This window comes from Cynoglossus semilaevis, chromosome 3 (genome assembly GCF_000523025.1).
Source record: "Cynoglossus semilaevis isolate Cse_v1.0 chromosome 3, Cse_v1.0, whole genome shotgun sequence".
In the NCBI taxonomy this organism is placed as follows: domain Eukaryota; kingdom Metazoa; phylum Chordata; class Actinopteri; order Pleuronectiformes; family Cynoglossidae; genus Cynoglossus; species Cynoglossus semilaevis.
In genome coordinates, this window is record NC_024309.1 from 9,602,001 (window position 1) to 9,617,011 (window position 15,011).

A 15,011-nucleotide genomic window follows, 5' to 3' on the forward strand; every position below is an offset into this window, starting at 1 on the left:
GTATGTGTCTGTGTACTGTGTCTGAGAGGAGCCACCTGAGTATGAATTATAAAACAGAGTCTCTCTCTCTCTCTCTCTCCTTTTCTCTCCCGTGATCATGTATATATCCCTCCAAATACTTGCACGTTTGCTCACTCAGTGAATATAAAATACCACCTTAAATATTGGGCTAACGATAAACTCAACTCACGTACGACGAGCGACTCCTTGCGCCTCGTGTCGCGATTGATTTTTATTTAAATCGTCACGCATTCGTATTGATTCTTCATCGATTCGTGATGCATCGTTGCATCCCTAGAGGGAGCAGGGGAGTAACGATGAGAGTCGATGGATGGTTTTGATCAGCAGTCATCTGGTAATGACAGAGCGAGAGAGTGAGAACGGTGTGTGTGTGTGTGTGTGTGTGTGTGTGTGTGTGTCTTACAGGGGAAAGTGGAAATGAGCGTTGCTATAGTTGGCCGCTGCTGCTGCTCTTCCAAAGAAGAGAGCTCTAATGAATTCAACTAACCCTGCATCCTCGGCTGCCTAGCGACCCTGCCTCTCAATCACTCTCAACAGCATCTCTTATTTATAGAGGGCTGTTATTTGCAGCACTCTATAATTCCAGCTCTCTACCTCTGGGAGAATTAAGGCTAAAGGGCAGTAATGCGGCAGGAAGAGAGCGGAGACTAAAACACCTGACGATTTCAGGAGATTCTTATTTCTTTCAAAGGGAAATTTGATATATTGATATCTATTTTTTTATTTTAATTGTAATTTTTTTGCCCTGGGTATTTTCATTCATGCAAACTCCTCTGAGCAGATTCACGTCCAGCCCTGAAACCCTGTTCCTCGTGCCTTCCCATCACAACGATGGCCATTTAGTGAACAGGAGTGAACTCAGCAGAGATCGGTCCAAGAGCTCTGTGGCTGAAGAGACGAACCACAGACGCCTCCCAGAAAGCCGTAAATCCCACCACGTTCCAAACTGGGATTTTCCCGCCGGCGACAACAAGACGTGGTTAAAAACACACCATGACACAAGAAGGAAGAAAACAGTCACCACACTCAGTGTGTGTGTGTGTGTGTGTGTTTTTATTGCCCAGGGACATAAGGCGACACAATCTGGTCCTTTCCAAAGATCACGGTCAGGAACATGAGACAGAACACGTCAGCGTGTGATGGAACCAGGAGCTGCTGCTCTTCTGACAGCAGTGTGGGAGTCCAACATGTGAACATGTCCCCCTCACACTTCTTCCCAGGCCGATGGACTTCCGGTCACATTGAGATTCTAACAACTGAAACCAAGCAGGCCTGACAGCCCCCCCCCCCCCCCCCCCGTGACCTCACCTCCTCTCCTGGGGGAGAGAGAGAGAGAGAGAGAGAGGGGTCGAGATCTGCTACTTCCCAGCTGTTAAAACCCACTGGATGGGAAACCAAACAACTTTTGGAAAAGTTCTGTGTAACCTGAAGCTAAGGGCTGTGATTCCAGCTGTGTCCCATAATAACAAGTCCTTCACTGCGAGTTCAAGGATTATTTACCATAAAGGACCAAGGACTTTGGAGGAGATTATCAAGTTTTTATGTTTGTTTGTTTGGTTTTTTTTGTTTGTTTTTTTTTTTTGGTGACTAACCCTGTCTGTAAAGCAGCATCCGTTATGACGTTAGATCCTCCCCTAGCTTACTGCTATGTGACTGAACACTTTAACGTAGAGGGAGGTTATCTTAGTCTTGTTTTGAATCCATTTCCAATCACACTTGTCACACATACACAGATTAAAAGAGGAAGAGGTCTCAGCTGTACCCACTCTGGCCTGTGATTCGTTATCTCGTGTTGTGGTGACGTGGAACTGAGACGGAAGACAGAAAATATTGAGTCCAATCTTAAGAAGTGAAATAAACTATATTTTTGAGTCCTCTATTATCCCTCGAGGGTAACTACTCCCTGTGTTTACCACCAAACACACAGGGCAGCACTTAAGTCATGATCCCAGGAAGTCTTTGGTTCTTACTACTGTATAGTCCTACAATGGCTGGGATTCAAACTGGCAATCCTAGATCGGATCCCTTGTTTTAAGGGATCAAGGTCAAGTTAGCAGCTGGTTCAAACCACTGGAAAAAAAACTTCCTGTCCTTAGAACTTAATTGCTGAGTCCTTGGAACTAAGCACAAGAAGGTCCAGAAGAGGAATGATGGGATGTCACGCGGTTTGTAAAAAATGTTGGTGACAAAATGTCACTGCATTAGAAAATTGTATTGAAAAATTAATGAGGCCACGAGCCCAAAGCTGTGGCAGCAGCTGTAGGAGGCGCTGCAAGACGGATGGAGCAGGAGGAACAGGAGGAGGAGGAGGAGGAGGAGGAGGCTGAAGGAGGTCCACAAGAATGTCTGACGACAGTCGCTCTGTTTGTTGTCTGTTCTCTCCATGTGTACACAAACCAGCAGCATAATAAGGCGTCACTTTTTGAGGTTAGCCATTGTGTGTTTTGTGCAGGTGTTAGTGTGGGTGGGCCGCAGAGCCCCAGAGGGTCGGTCCACCCAGCTGTACTTAGACAGGGAGGGGCTCCGTACCGAGCAGTGGAAACACAAACATGCTGAGTTTTATGGGTCAAATTATTTTTTATCTGTGTAACGGGCCTGGCTGCTGCAGTTTTATTTACTTCGTCCCATCTATAAAAACCACCAGGGACCACTGCAGATTAAAAGGCTGCGTTGTCTCCTCAGACCTATTGTTTCCTGTGTGTTCATATTTACTGTCGTCGCTGTCATTACAGCCGTGAAGTGACCTGCAGTGATTCTTAAAAGTCAGTGTGTCAGTTTGTATCAGTCTCGTGAATGATGTGAGGTCAGCGACAGTTTTCATTCTCACCGTGAAGTTAGTATCGCCTGATTATTCCTTGTGGCAGAGAAAAAAAAAACTTCATGTAGACCACCTGTAGACCACCTGTAGACCACCGATGTAAAGAAGAGAACAGATGGACTACTTCAGCAGACATGGAGACATAGTTGTGGTTGTAGACAGTGACGTTCAGTAACTCAGTAAAGAACAGGATCCGTCTTTTTGTTTTTATACTTTAGTAAATATTTGTTAGTAACTGCAGTGATTGTCTTATGATACTTCTGTTTAATGTGAGCATTACAGGGAAGCAAGTTTGTGATTGCTCCTTTATGGTTCGTGTAGGTGTGAGTACTACAGTATTTCTAGTATTTGTAGTAGATCCTGCCATGGAGACATGTTTTAAATGAATAACCAGGGACTGATTAACATATTTTTTCCAGTAATTTTCCAGTCCTGTGGTGTAAATACAACGGTAGTTACCTTCAGGCTAAAGTTCTTGGTACTAAATAATGTAAAAAGTGAAATAGTACTATCACTGTGAAGTTCATTTACCCAGTAGTCTAGGCCTCTGGGCTTTGATATTGCTCTAATGTAATCTGTAAATCAATTTTTTATAAGTTTAGAAATGTGTAACAGACTTGTGTCCTCTGGGTGGACTCGGTCTTCACTCTTCTGTGTATGAACGCTTTCAGCTCCTTTTTGACTGGACAGACTGTAGATTCAGGACCAGAGGCAGAACCAGAGAAAGAAGGAAAGGAGACGTGGTCAGTCTCGACTGGACTGACTGTTCTGTTGTCTGTGGTCAGGCTTGAGTTGAGCCCCTCGGTCTGATTCTCACCCACCAGCACTCACACCTATCTGTTTCCTGATGGATGTTTCATGTAGTACATCTCATCCAGCGTCCCACCTGCACCTGGCTGTCCGTCCAACCGTGTCCCGTGGCCGTGTGTCCGCACTTCTGCTCAGTGGGTCTGTGGTTTTGTGCAGGGATGAAATAGGAGGGAGCGTAGCAGCGGTTGTGGAGGGGAGGTCTCAAATCCACTCATGCCTGCTGGCAGTGTGCCAAGAAGCTGCTTTCATATTCCTAGCTGCTGAATAATTCACAGCTCGGCCTGCAAATTTCATCAGCACCTACAGTACGTATGGAGAACAATCTCTCTGTGAGCAGCAGACGGGTGAGGACAGTGGAAGGAAACTAGGATTTTCCTTTGTATCCCTAATTCTACAGGAGGAGGTCAGGAATGAAGCCACGAGCCAAAAGCTGTGGCAGCAGCTGTAGGAGGCGCTGCAACACGGATGGAGCAGGAGGAACAGGAGGAGGAGGAGGAGGAGGAGGAGGCTGAAGGAGGTCCACAAGAATGTCTGACGACAGTCGCTCTGTTTGTTGTCTGTTCTCTCCATGTGTACACAAACCAGCAGCATAATAAGGCGTCACTTTTTGAGGTTAGCCATTGTGTGTTTTGTGCAGGTGTTAGTGTGGGTGGGCCGCAGAGCCCCAGAGGGTCGGTCCACCCAGCTGTACTTAGACAGGGAGGGGCTCCGTACCGAGCAGTGGAAACACAAACATGCTGAGTTTTATGGGTCAAATTATTTTTTATCTGTGTAACGGGCCTGGCTGCTGCAGTTTTATTTACTTCGTCCCATCTATAAAAACCACCAGGGACCACTGCAGATTAAAAGGCTGCGTCGTCTCCTCAGACCTATTGTTTCCTGTGTGTTCATATTTACTGTCGTCGCTGTCATTACAGCCGTGAAGTGACCTGCAGTGATTCTTAAAAGTCAGTGTGTCAGTTTGTATCAGTCTCGTGAATGATGTGAGGTCAGCGACAGTTTTCATTCTCGCCGTGAAGTTAGTATCGCCTGATTATTCCTTGGAGCAGAGAAAAAAAACTTCATGTAGACCACCTGTAGACCACCTGTAGACCACCTGTAGACCACCGATGTAAAGAAGAGAACAGATGGACTACTTCAGCAGACATGGAGACATAGTTGAGGAGGAGGACAGTGACGTTCAGTAACTCAGTAAAGAACAGGATCCGTCTTTTTGTTTTTATACTTTAGTAAATATTTGTTAGTAACTGCAGTGATTGTCTTATGATACTTCTGTTTAATGTGAGCATTACAGGGAAGCAAGTTTGTGATTGCTCCTTTATGGTTCGTGTAGGTGTGAGTACTACAGTATTTCTAGTATTTGTAGTAGATCCTGCCATGGAGACATGTTTTAAATGAATAACCAGGGACTGATTAACATATTTTTTCCAGTAATTTTCCAGTCCTGTGGTGTAAATACAACGGTAGTTACCTTCAGGCTAAAGTTCTTGGTACTAAATAATGTAAAAAGTGAAATAGTACTATCACTGTGAAGTTCATTTACCCAGTAGTCTAGGCCTCTGGGCTTTGATATTGCTCTAATGTAATCTGTAAATCAATTTTTTATAAGTTTAGAAATGTGTAACAGACTTGTGTCCTCTGGGTGGACTCGGTCTTTACTCTTCTGTGTATGAACGCTTTCAGCTCCTTTTTGACTGGACAGACTGTAGATTCAGGACCAGAGGCAAAACCAGAGAAAGAAGGAAAGGAGACGTGGTCAGTCTCGACTGGACTGAATGTTCTGTTGTCTGTGGTCAGGCTTGAGTTGAGCCCCTCGGTCTGATTCTCACCCACCAGCACTCACACCTATCTGTTTCCTGATGGATGTTTCATGTAGTACATCTCATCCAGCGTCCCACCTGCACCTGGCTGTCCGTCCAACCGTGTCCCGTGGCCGTGTGTCCGCACTTCTGCTCAGTGGGTCTGTGGTTTTGTGCAGGGATGAAATAGGAGGGAGCGTAGCAGCGGTTGTGGAGGGGAGGTCTCAAATCCACTCATGCCTGCTGGCAGTGTGCCAAGAAGCTGCTTTCATATTCCTAGCTGCTGAATAATTCACAGCTCGGCCTGCAAATTTCATCAGCACCTACAGTACGTATGGAGAACAATCTCTCTGTGAGCAGCAGACGGGTGAGGACAGTGGAAGGAAACTAGGATTTTCCTTTGTATCCCTAATTCTACAGGAGGAGGTCAGGAATGAAGCTGTAAGATTCACATGCAGCTGTGAATCCTCAGACGGGCCTGTAGGGGGCGTGTTTGTCAGACGGAGCCGACTAATGATCTTCAGCTTCTGCAGGAGAGATTTTTTTTAAAAAAAAGTTTCTCTCTCACTTTACTGAAGAAGTTCAGTAATCAGTCAGCACAGGCGTGGGTGGGGAGGGGGGGGGAGGGCACATCAGTGGTACAGTTCCCCTTGAAGGCCGGATGGAGCTGTAAGACTGTATAGATGTCACTACTCCATGACACGTGAATACAAGTTTATTCTATTGATTATTATTCATTCAAATTACAAATATTGTTCATTACTCTGTGTAATAAAAAATATTTGATCAAGTTCAGAAACCTAACAGCATGGACTTTATTAAACACTTTTTGAACTCCTGCGGGCCACAGACAATCACTTGGCGGGCCACATTTGGCCTGCAGGCCTCGAGTTCGACACATATGCTCTAGACTACTCCGTGTCAGAGCTGTACCTGTTATATTTCTCTCCTTCCGCTTCAGCTGCTGGGAATCTGCCCTGGTTTCCTATTGGCCAGAGTTGCCTCAGTTGTTGCAGTCATTGATACAATCTGTAACGTAATATTCAAGTCTTCAAATGTTTGACACTTGGCGATTGTTGTCACATGCAGATTAACGATAAACCGTGTTCTCAAAAACGTGTCAGCATGCAGCTTAAAAGATCGAGAATTGTCTGGTGTGAACAACCACAAAGAGGACACGGATCTTTGTGCAGCTTTGTCACCATGAACCACAGTTTGTTTGCCAGCCCTGGGACAATTCACGTTTCATCAGACTGGTGCCAGGAGACGTCACACACACACCATACACTGACACACACACACAGAGTGATGCTGCTGCAAATATGACGAGGAAACAGGAACAGGGAACACTTCACGTATTTGTCTTTAAAGACTTATTTTAAATTGCATGAGTGTGTACCATCAGAGTGAGGCTGGGTTATTATACCTGATAAGGCAGTAAATCTGCAGTACAAGAACTGCTGGTTGCAGATCTTCACTTCAGAAATAACTCAGCACCAGAGGCCGGAGACAGGGAGACATCAGAAAGACAAATGAAGCAGAGACTTTGACTGTTTTCAATGCAGAGGTTTCATGTTGCTCTTTGCCTTAGATCCAGTTTACATTCATTTTTGTGCTTTGTCTGATACCACACTCTTTTTCTCTACCCCCTCCACCACCCCCCCCCCCCCCCCCCAGACTAAAATTAGTGCATTTCCACCTGTCCTGCTGAGGCATCCAGGTGATAAAGGGAAATGAATTCAGTGGGATAATAATATCTTTGGCTGCGCAGCGTTCACTGCTCTCTGCTGACTGTGCTTTACAAACCATTCTCAACTTGTTCAGAACGTAAACGTGTCTACACCAAAAACCATGACTCATTTGCACAGGTAGAAGTTTGTGTGTTTAGGTCTCATAAAGTGGACCAGTTTTTCCAGTAGTCTTAGATCTCATTTTTCCTCCTTCTCCAATTTTTTGCTTCATGCTAAACCAGTTGTTCTCAAATGTTTGACACCACATATCACGTACTTCTGTGTCTTTTCACGTACTACCTGTATTACGTACAGCACAGACCTAGCCTGCTCAGCTGAGACCAATACACAAAGTAGATTTTAAGACTATTAGTCTTTTCTTAGTACACAACTAGAGGGTACCTCGGTTCCAGAAAGTCATTGCTATCTTAGCTTAGCTTAGCTTAGCATAGTGTTCTGGTCTACCTAATCTGTTCTGGTCTAATATTTACAATGATTCGTTTTCAATAATCTGTCAGGGTGAATTTACTTCATACACTTTCATTTCATTATTGCATCTTTTTTTCTGTTGAGTGTTGATGAGTTCCCTGGCTCAGTGAGTCAGTACTGAGTCAGTACTGAGTCAGTACTGTACTGCTCTCATGATCCAAGTTGGCACCAGACTCTGCGGTCTGAGGCCATTATTATCCTGCTATTGAGTTAAAACAGCAGAAACAGTGACAATGATATTTAGACATCTGTTGTGTGGGCTATTGTTCAGCACTCAGAGACAACAACAGTTATGAAGTATTATGGGCTGCACAGCAACAGACCACGTGGACGGTCTGTTTTATTACACTGCTTCAATTGGTGTGAAATTTAGGCTGAAGCTGCAGAGGAAGTGTGTGTGTGAGAGTGTGTGTGTGTAATTGTCTTCAGTGTTCAGTGAAATTGTTGTGAAATTGACCTAAATCTTTGTCTTTGTGGTGACACTGCAGTAATATGGATGAAAGCTGATGTAACGTATTTGCACCTCTGACCTCATCCACTGCAGAGCATCAGCAGCGAGAGATGAAGAAGTCAGATAAACCGCACGCAGTGTGTTCACAAGACCAGAAAATCCCAAGTTTCTTCAGTTATAATTGCACAAATATGAAGAGGAGAAAAAAAGGCTCACATCAAAAGAAAACTTCTGCATTTGTTTCTCAAATGAAAATTATAATTTAAGCGTTTTGCAGTTTTTAGTTTGTTCTTCCGTCATTTAGACTTTTCAATCATACTTGTCTAAAAGCTTCAAAGCCATTCAAATCCTGAAAGACCATCTCCGACTTCAAATCTGATCTATGCCTAGTCTTTATACAGCACACACACACACACACACACAAACACACACACATGTGCGTGCATCTTGTGTTATGTCTCCTGAGACCTAACCAAATTTACAAACAGGAAACTGGAAAAATGACTCTCAGCTTCCGTCATGACTGAACTCTGACTCCAGGGGGAAAAACAAACTCCCTGTTTGTCTCCGTGAACCGTAGATGAGGAGCAGCGTCAGGGAGGAGCTGGTCTGTTTTCATTCACTCGGCCTTTTTGAGGTTGTGCTAATTGGTTTTTATGAACTCCTCAGCTGCAGCCCATCAGCTCCACTGGATGTTTCTCCTTCCGGGAAAGTGATTGTGAGAATCATGTAAACATAATTAAGTCTTCCTCCGAGGTGAGGAGACGTCGTGAGTGAACTGGATGTGAAGACGTTGACACGCTGTGATGTCGCGGCGTCTTCTCTCGAGGCTTCGTGTTCAGTGAGCGAGGCTTTATCAGCCGCGCTGCTGTCAGCTCCACTGATAACAACGCTAAACACACACACACGTAAATATACACACATACTGCATCACTGCTCAAGGGTAACATTTTTATGCTCTTAGTTTTTTAAGCTTTGGTGAAAATCCTAGCGTCTAAGGAGACGTCTGTGCTTCTGTGTGAGTGAATTCTGGTAGAATCCGTCTGTGCTTCTGTGTGAGTGAATTCTAATCTGGTAGAATATTTTCTGTCGTCTCTTCAGTTGTTGGACTTTAGTTTTCTGATTCTGTCGTCTCTTCAGTTGTTGGACTTACTGGAGTAAAAGTTTGGTTTATCTCCCTTAGTCTCAAGTTTTTGGGCTAATCGTTAGCAATTCTCTGACGTGTTGATATTTGTTTGTTTGTTGTTTTCTTGTCTAACTTTTACTTGTTAGGCTCCGTCTGGTCTGTTTACCATAGTGAGTTGACTTCAATTCTGAGCTAAGTTTTAGCTTTTCCTATCTGTTAGCCCTAGCATCTCGTGCTAGCTAGCGTCTCAGCTAGCTGCTGAGGTCAGAGCTCAAGTTTCGCCTTACTTACGTTTCTGACACAGTCTAATCTACGTTTGTTCTTCTTTAATACAGTTAGCCATTTCCTGCTAATCTGTAAACATGTTTGGTGTCACGTTTTGCTAATATGAAAAACACATGGTCAGAATTCTTAGCCTGAATGGTTGTTGTTGTTGCTGTTTTTCATTAAAAACTCTTTTCTCATCCTAGTGATTAGAAAATGAAGCCACAGTCAGATGTACGAACGTTTTCAGTGCCATTTTTTTTATCTAGTTGCATCAAAATATTGAGGATATAAAATCAATTACAATTCTATTTTTCAGTTCTTCCGGAACAAATAGAACACCACATGAGTTGGCCTAAATCCCACACAGTTGGACCTTTACCGTATTTTTAATATTAGCCTCTTTTTTTTCCCAGAAGGCTGGATGAGTCGTCAGTGCCTGACCTCGCAGCGCTGTGTGTCGTGCTGGAATGTTTCCAGGGTTATTTTAGTCAGGGTGGCGCTCAACACGGGCCGCTGAGGACTGTACTGTAGCAGCTCTGCTGACAGAGGAAGACGGGAGTTTTTTTTAACACTCAAACATGCAGTTCCTCCATCATCACTCTGGGTAAATGAGCCGTGGGAGGAGCAGTGTCTCTGACTGGGTCGGATCATTTCCTGCAGTGGGTTTGTTTTCACATGTTTTTTCCTCCCACTTCACCTCTTCTTGTAGTCCTCCCCCCCACCCCCACCCTCTAAACTCCCATGAATCTGTCGACCCATTCACATGAACTTACGGTGACAGAGCAGTCAGATTGGATTGTTCACCACTTGTTTTTATTGATCGTCGCCGCGTCAAACATAAGCGTAACACTGCACCGGGGTCAAATCCATTTAGAAAATACTAGACTCTGAGAACCGAGCCGACTGAGGAAATATAAAATAATTTCCCCAAGACACAGAGCAAACGCCGGCGTTGTGCTCACAGACACGTTTGGCTTGTTATCTCTGTGCTCCTGACATCAGACGAAGAGCTCAGAGAAGCTGCCAGACTTATCTTTTTTAATCCCCTGCACGGGAAAAAAAAAGAAGCTTTTCTTTGTTTTGTCTACAAACTCACACCTATTTGTGAAACAAGAACAGATTTGGAAACGGACACCTGTCAAATCCAGTGAGACAGTTGTGACACAGAGAAGGTCACACAGGTATCTGGTAGAAAGGCTTGGTGTTTGCAGTAAACTTTGAGTCACCGCGGCCCACTTTGTGAGAGAATGCGTCAAAGACAATGTTTCTCTGCACAGGAATGGTGATTAAACATTATTAAAGGTTTTCTGCAGTTATTAACATTATTAAAAGATTCCAGGAGTCATGAGTAATCGCTGTAATCGTGTGCAGTCATTAAATGTCCTCTGTGGTTACTAACATGATTAAAAAATTTGGTGTGTCACGTTTTGAAGGTGTAACGACCAGCTCTGAGCAGTGTGTCAGAATCTGCCGAAGACAAAATGGCCGCCTTTTTACTGCATTTTTAACATGTTTTTTTAAGGGAAATTGAATTTTCTACTTTCTTCTCTACGACTGCTGTGTGTTGTCATGTAGTCAGCGTCTCACTCACACACACTTCCAAACCTGTCGGCCTCATACAAACACACACACACACTCAGTGGCAGCTTCAACTCTTCCTGTCACTCTCATGTCAGCGCAGACCTCCGTCCATCACTCTGAGAACGAGAGAACTCCTCTCCTACTTTTCCTCCTCATGTGGATGTTTCCTCTCCCCAACACTTTTACAGCCTTTCAAACCTTGTCTGTCATTCTCTCCCTCCCTCCCTCCCTCTTTCTCTCCCTGTTATTCCATCAGTTTGGCCCAGTGTCACAGCTTGTCAGTGTGGAATGTATCCCACCAGCTGGAGGTGATGTGTTGTTTGTGGAGGCCTGTCACAGCCTGCCCCATCAGAGAAGGCTTTTTTATAAACTTTAACCCTTTGAGCTACGACAAACAAAACGACTTCCTCTGGAAAAAAAAAAGAAGAAGAAAAACTGTTCAAATACAAGGACAGACCACAAACACACTCTTCATCCCTGTTCCTGTGAAATTTCAAAGTGAGCTCCACTCTCTGTGGCGCTGATAAGTCGACAAGACGCGTGTGTGTGGTGGGCAGACAGTAGGGAGATGAAGTGAGAGAGGAGGTGGGAGGAGGGGGAGACAGAGCACAAAGAAACACAGTAGGAGGAGGTGAGGAAGACAGGGATATCTGAGAGTATAAATAAAGCAGATCCAAAGTCTGGTTCTGGGGCCATTCATGTCACGTTGAGTGGCTTTGTGTGGTCCCCAGGTAGAAACATTTGGTCACGTCAGTACAGTTTACTGCTAACCACATGTTGAGTCTGTGGATTTTGGTATTTACTGTCATTAGACGTGCAGTTTAATCACATTTGATGACTTTGTTGATTTGTCTGTTTCTATGGTTAAACTTTTTTTTTCAGTTTATCATTTTGTATCTATTTTTGACAAAGTTATTACTGGAGATTATTTTTATTTTGAGACTCAAATTGGTTCAGGTTTAATCAGTAAATTTTATGGAAATGTATTTTGATTTTGTAGTAATGTTAGCTGTAACTTTTTAATCTTTGGGTACTTTTTGTTAGTTGTTTTTTTTAATGATGCAAAGTTACAGTAGCAAATAAAATTATTTTTATTTTTTTGTCCACCGTTTTGCTTTTTTTAACAGTTTTAAACAAATTCAAATCCAATATCTGTTATTTTTGCACTGTCCTTCATCTTGAGCAGTTTCTAGACACATTTCTTATCAATTACTTTAGGGGAATTTTTGAGACTGTGTTTCAGTGAAGGGAATTCCATGCTGTACTTAGGTGTTATAATGAAACTGTAACCTGTCATTTGTGTCGTCATGTACAAATTCCTGTTCTTGGTGTGACTTAATTGCCTAGAGACGCTGATATGTAGAAATATACACAAGCTGGCTGCTGATTGGATTCATCTGCAGTAGTAGTAGAAAAACCTTTACTGTGAAGAAGGGACTGAAGAACTGGGGGGAAAAGTCAGCTGAAGTGAAGGGACAGAGATGGACGGCCTTCAGATAAAGGCTGGAGTTGGAGAGAAAACTTTACAGAGGAAACAGGATCAGATTAGCAGAGTGGACAGATGTTGGAAAAAGAAAAAAAAAGTTGAGGCTGGAGAAAAGTAAATATCTCAAACAGACTAACGAGTTTCAGCTGAACCGAGATGTTTTCCGTTGAGATGGTATCTGACATGAAGCCTGAGCGGTGCATGGAATGGCCTTCCTTTGTCGGAAAACTGAGAGTAAAGTGAATTGTGAGAAGCCGTGACAGCGAGCGATGATCACAGAGGGTGGACTTTGGTGGAGGACTGTGAAGATAAACACCAGCAGAGAGATGGATGGTAGAGGAGGGAGCAGCCGGAGCGGGGATTTGTTAGTTGTTCCCTCATGAGAATCTCTCTCTGTCTCTGTCTCTGCCTCTCTCTCTCTCTCTCTCTCCCTCCACTGTGTTGCTGCACACAGCAGATCTGGAGTCAGCACATCTGAGAGATGCAGACGCAAACAAGACAAACACGCGCTGCCACGTGCCGTCACCTGAGAATGCCCAGCAGGTAGAGTTTTCTGCTGAGCTGCAGCTCAGGCTCTGTGGGGACTCTGACTCCTGCAGAGCAGGGAACGGAGGAGATCCACGGACATTTAAGACGTTTTGGGCTGCTCGGCTCGACGGGATAGTCCTGCACAGAGTCGGGCATCGGGGCAAACTGTGCCACATGGGCAGATTTCATGTAGCCAATGACTTATTTATTATACATTTGTCAGGAATAATAGCAAATTCAAGAAAGAAAACGTTCTTTTTTCATCACAGCTTTTAACTGTTAAACATTAGAAATGTTCAGCCGTCTTCAGGGTGTTAGGTCCTCTGAGCAAGGCACCGTCCCCACACACTGCTCCCCGGGTGCTTAAAGCTGCTCACTGTTCACTTTGGTGATGGGTTAAAAGCAGAAGTCACATTAGGTTGTGTGCAGTGGTCAGCTGTGTCACAAAGAGTTCACTTTCTTTTTTCTGACGACTGAACCTCATTTAGTGAGGAGCTATTTTTAATCATGTCTGAGCTGCTTCACTTTCTGTATCAGCTTCTGCTTTTTCTGCTCAACTAAAACAAGTCTTTCTTTAGCTGATTTCTCTCACTCACACACACACACACATATACACACATACACTGTACTGTACTGTACTGTACATGAATATTATCTATAGAGAACCTCAGCCTCAGTGTACATGAATATTATCTATAGAGAACCTTAGCGCTTCACTGCTGACTGAAAATGTTCTGTAATCTTAGCCCAGCTGATAGTTTGACACCAAAGCTGAAAAGGAGAAGCTTAAGCAGAGGAAATGCATGTTGACTTCCACGCATGTGACCGTTTGTGGCTTTTTGTACTGTAGTCAGATCTTTTTCTTTTTCTTTTTCCAACGACTGAACCTCATTTGGTGAGGAGCTATTTTTAATCATGTCTGAGCTGCTTCACTTTCTGTATCAGCTTCTGCTTTTTCTGCTCAACTAAAACAAGTCTTTCTTTAGAGAATTTCTCTCACTCACACACACACATACACACACACACACTGTACTGTACTGTACATGAATATTATCTATAGAGAACCTTAGCGCTTCACTGCTGACTGAAAATGTTCTGTAATCTTAGCCCAGCTGATAGTTTGACACCAAAGCTGAAAAGGAGAAGCTTAAGCAGAGGAAATGCATGTTGACTTCCACGCATGTGACCGTTTGTGGCTTTTTGTACTGCAGTCAGATTCATGTGCTGCTGCTGCTGCTGCTGCTGCTGAGCCGCTCACCGTCTTCCTGTCTTTCATCCTCTTTCTATGGCCTGACTCTAATCTGCTCTCTGTGAATGGAGCGGCTCTGAGCGGCTGCCTGGCCTTATGAGGCCGACGGGGCTTGACAGAACTAAACAATGTCTCTGGCAGAGCTTTGGGAAGATCACAGAGAGGAGCAGAGGCTCAGCTCCAAGGCTCATTCTTATGGTAATGATCCAGTGTAACGTTGCCCACAGTAGGTGTCCTACAGTGTCCCTGTCCGTGGACGGAGACTGGCTGAAGGAAACTGCCAAGAGTGCATGGAGTATTTTAGTAGTACACCATGTCAAAGGTCCCTGGAGTGAATACTACTGTTACCAGTACAGCGACATTTACTACAACTACCTTCCTACACGTCGTCTGTGTAGGTTCTCAGTCCTCCAGGTCATCTTATCTAAAAATAGTCCCATCGATGAGCGATTAAACGTCTTCAAGTAAACTTCTCTGTCCAGTTGTCCTCGATGTTCCTACATGTCATTTAGTGTGATTTGTAGTAAAGGTGAAGTTTAAAAAAAACAAATTCAATTATAATTCAATGTAATATTCTATATTCTTATGTTTCTTTTCCTTTTTTACTAACTTAAAATCTGAAGGAAAGTACTGATAAAGATGTGCGTGTCCACGTT